This window comes from Chrysemys picta, chromosome 1, assembly GCF_011386835.1.
Source record: "Chrysemys picta bellii isolate R12L10 chromosome 1, ASM1138683v2, whole genome shotgun sequence".
NCBI classification, from domain to species: Eukaryota; Metazoa; Chordata; order Testudines; family Emydidae; genus Chrysemys; species Chrysemys picta.
The window spans coordinates 99,560,551-99,565,454 of record NC_088791.1 but is presented as its reverse complement, the minus strand read 5'-3'; positions in this window follow the sequence as shown (position 1 = coordinate 99,565,454).

The following is a 4,904-nucleotide window of genomic DNA, read 5'->3' as shown; positions in this document are numbered from 1 at the left end:
CACCACCCGTCCACAGGGCAGGTAATCATACATGCTACACTCAGTGCAATAAACTGGATAGCCCCCACTCTCCAGCTGGGCTTCTGCCTGCATTGTCTCCTAGCTAATGAAGGGGTTGTTTAAAGCAAGAAGTTTTGAATGTAGTTTGGTTTATAGGTTTTAAGGGGAATAAAGGGTATAAGATAGAACCGGCAAGGGACCCGTGCTCCCTTCCTGCTCCCCTTCGAAACTTCCTTGCGAAACTCCCTGTTTGCAAAAGCTCCCTGGTCGCTTGTGCGTTGCTTTATAAAGCCCTGGCCTGGGTGAATGCCCCGCCCACTGATTAAGGTTCAACCAATTACCAGAGGCTTCTAGCCTTCAGACCTTCCTTTGAAGCTCACAGCTTCCAACTGCCAGCCACAGCACACGGTCCTTCAAAAAAACAAACAAACAGACTGACAAACACAAGCTCAGCACACAGCAAGTAACCCCCAACACAAACAAACACACACTACAGACAGGTTTCAGAGTAGCAGCCGTGTTAGTCTGTATCCGCAAAAAGAAGAACAGGAGGACTTGTGGCACCTTAGAGACTAACAAATTTATTAGAGCATAAGCTTTCGTGGACTACAGCCCACTTCTTCGGATGCATACAGTCACTTACCCCAAGGGTCCTGTATTTGCTCCTCCTTCACCTGGAGAACTCCCTTCCAAAACTCCGTTTGCAGCCCCTGTTCGCAAAAGCTGTAATGGTGCCCATGGAACGTGGAGCCTAACTCCATGAGACCTCTTTGAGATGCCTAGTCTCAGTCTGCTCCATCAGGTTAAATGAGGGATTAGAATACTAATACATTATCATTGATTGTGACGAGTAATTGTTTGTTACTATTTTTGTTATTGTGGTCAAAGGTTCTGCATGGGAGAGGCCAAGCATCAGCTGGATTTGGAAGGATCCCATGCCTCAATATGTACTTATTTATAGTTGTATCAGTGTAGTATCTGAGCACTTCACAACCATTCACGAAGTTAGTCTCACAACAGCCCTGTGAAGAACGGGATTATTAGCTCCATTTTATAGATGGGAAAACAAAGATATGGGGAGGTTAAGGCCCCTCAGTTTTCAAAGGCTTTCCCTAATTGTGGGTGCATCTGTTTTTAAGTGCCCTATGAAGACACACAGAACCTGATTTTCGGAAGTGCTGAGCACATCCAACTCCAGCTGAAGTCAATGGGACCGCCACCTTCTCCCACTCCTCTCAGTTTAAGTGTTCTTTCAATGCCCATAAATCTCTATGATGACAAAAGAGATTATTACTTTATTTAACTATTATTTTTACAGTGGAAATAAGATATACAGTACAAAGCATAAAACAATCCAAAGGAGCATTAATCCTCTGTGTTAAAGTCATATATATCAGCAGGTTGTAACAGAAAACCAACATTTCATCTTTCATCATCATTAGCCGTGAGTTCAGGTTGCTAGACTGCAGCATCCCATCAATACACAATGTACAAAGCAAGGAAATAAGCAGTTAAGTCACTCAACACCCCATTCACACTCCACTCATCACTTCCCTTTCTCATCCTCTATTACCTCTCTTCCATCACCCCCACAGTTTTACTCTTATCCGGAACAACAGGCTGCTTTACCTTCAACCACCAATATAGTACACCAGCACACTCAGTTAGTCATTTTTTTACATTCTACCTAATGCATGTGCACAGTAACTTAACTGCTTATTTCCTTGCTTTACATTCTGCCTAGATATGCTTACCAAATTTAGAGCAATCACTAACAACAAAAATCACCTGTGCACAAAATTATTCCTAAACATTACGGATAAATTTATCTTACAGTCATCATTTAAAATCTGATCTTGTACCTTGCCTACTGACAATACAATGTTATATACGGTGAGACTAATGGAAACCATACCAATCCTGTAACCCATAATCATATAACCAGTAAAACCAGACAGAGTTCAAGGGTGCCTGTGGGTTGTTCCACATAAGGGTGAAGATAATGTGGCCTGTGGGTTGTGGAAAGGAGATAGCTGAGCTCAGAAAGGGAAATGGAGTGCAGCTGAGGCATCCAATAGCATAATTGCTTATTTCCTTGCTTTTTCTGCTTTGTTTTGGTGGGATGTGTAGTCTAAGAACCTTAACACAAAGTTAGCAAAATATTTTTGTATGGGAATATAATGAGGAAGAGTGAATTTTTGTCATTTTGACCCATGCATCCTGGTGACTCATCAATGAGATGAAGCAGACAATTTGGGATTTCCTGGTCAGCCTGATGTAATCATGATGTCACATCCACTGGGTGGATCCCTGAAGAGTCTATGGTCCAGATTTATTTGTGACTCAAACGTTGCACCTGAATCACAGTCCATTCCCTGGGATGCTCATGGGGTAGTCTAGCAAAGTGCCACCTTTTATTATGGGCTATGTCCTAGGGCAACAATCTAGCCCTATAAAATCCTCCCTCAACCTTTGCCCACCCCAAATTCTTACTAAAGATACTTTGCACTGATGCCTGGGATGAAGAAACTAAAATGTAAATTTTACTCAAACTTTGTTTTGGAAAGGTTGATTTGCCTGTGGACTTTTGTCAGGTTGTATAATTCTTCCACTGCAGGATTCCAGCAATGATATGTATAACCTATTTTCTTTTAAAATTCAATTGTATGTCTATAAAAAGGAGCTACTTTGGTTTAGAAAAGGAATGTTTGTCGCCTTTTCCATCTTTTTTAAGTATGTATTTTTTTAGAGATGAGCACAGAATCTAGCCCTAAAATTCTCTTCACATATGGCACACCATTGGATGGTAATAGATTTTGGACACAATGGGCAGGGCCAGCCTTACTGGTGGATGACATGGGCAACTGCCCAGGGCACCATGGTTGGGGGGATGCCATGGTCAAGAGGTTGCAGAAAGGCCATGCCCTCCTGGGAGGTGGGGGGAGCAGATAAAGGGGGCTGAGTGGCGGGAATCTGGCACTCACACACGTCCCCTCTCTGTCCTTCCAGCAGCATGACCCCTGCAGCGCCGCAGAGGCTCCACCTGTTGCTGCTCTGCCTGTTGAGTGGCTGCCTGCGGCTCAGAGAGCAGTATGTAAAGGGCACCAAAGAAAATTCACCCATGTTGCCAGTTTCCCAAGGTTGGCCCTGACAACTGGTCTAGCTTGGACTTCCTAGTGGAACTAGTTGTCTATCCACTGAGCCATCCAGCATATTTTGAGCTATTTGAGACCATTGGCATGTTTTGCGTGGATACTGAAAAAGCAGCCATGTAAAACAGAATGTAATGTCCACTGTGACCATATATGGAGAAAATCCAGCGTTCCCTATAATTATGTGGTAATATAAGCAACTTCGACCCTCCCCCCCCCCCCCCCCCCGCGACACCTCAATGTGAGCCACCTGGACACTGCACTCTTATGAGTAAGGGACATTGCACACCTGCTTACTCCCTTTATAGAGCATGCGGGTGGGGAAGAAGTGGAGCCTTGGCCCATACTCCCTCTTCCTTTCCACACACACATAGCAGGTTAGCCAACTGCAAATTAATTCCCCTCAGCGAGCAGGGAGGGACTTGTGACATCCTGAATAGGGTGACCAGATGTCCTGATTTTATAGGCACAGTCCCGATTTTTGGGTCTTTTTCTTATATAGGCTCCTATCACCCCCCACCCTGTCCCAATTTTTCACATTTGCTGTCTGGTCACCTTAATCCTGAATCACAATCCATTCCCTGGGATGCTCATGGGGTAGTCTAGCAAAGTGCCACCTTGTATTATGGGTTATGTCCTAGGGCAACAGTCCAGCCCTATGAAATCCTTCCTCAACCTTTGCCCATCCCACATTCTTACTAAAGAAACTTGGGATCTGGGATCCTTAGAATTTAACACAATGTGCATCATGGCTTCTTTGCATAGCTGTAATTTTGTCTGCATGATTTCATCTTTAAAAATTAGTTTGTCACGGTCAAAACAAAGCTAAATTAGAAAATACTTTCATGATCAGTCAGAGCAGAGACTGCCTGCTTTATTTAGCTTAATTCCATTTACTTTTCATCTGTCTGTAGCCATTTCCTGCTTTAAAGGCTGTGGCTGCCTACAACTTGTAAATCAAATAAAATCATAAAATCTGTTAATAGCAACATAATCATTTTATGGGATGTGATTACAGCGAGGCAAATAGGATATTATGGCTTTGGGGTATGTACAATGAGATAGGGTGAAAGAGACAGTGAAATCCCGAAGAGAGAGTGCACCCATTTCTTAAAAATCTCAGGCAGTGAGCTGGAAAATAAATTAAATGGTAGATTAATCTGTTTATGTGTTGATGCACAAGAATCAAATGCAATCTTCCATTCAGATCTTACTCAAATGTCATCCTTTATGCATTTTGCTTAGCTGAGTTAACTCTTTAATCAATGGCAATTTGACTAAATGACAAAAAGGATCAAAGTCATTATGCATAACAATTGCATTTCATTGACCGGGTAAATGCAGTGGGATAGATTCTCTGCCCCTCCTTGCGTGCTGCTAATGTGGTACAAAGGGAGTAGACACTGGATAAATCCCCATTGCTGGGGATACCCCCAGTGTGGGGGTACCCCCAGCAGACATAGAGCCAATGTCACTGGCTCAGACACCACCATCTCTGGAGTGCCCATGCAAAGAGAGTATCAGGAATGGGGTGGTGTATGTCAGGAACAGGAAGAAGCGACCGGTGCATTCTGTGTTCCAGCTATGCTTACTTGATGGGCAATTTCTAGAGAATTGTTGCCCGTTGGTGCATATAAGCATTTCTAACCTAATCTAGGTGTTTCTAACCCACACTGGCAGAGAATCACGGAGCCATGCATGCCTGTGTAAATCCGGTCAAGCAGAGAGTCTGAGCCAGGATCTAAAGCTGCC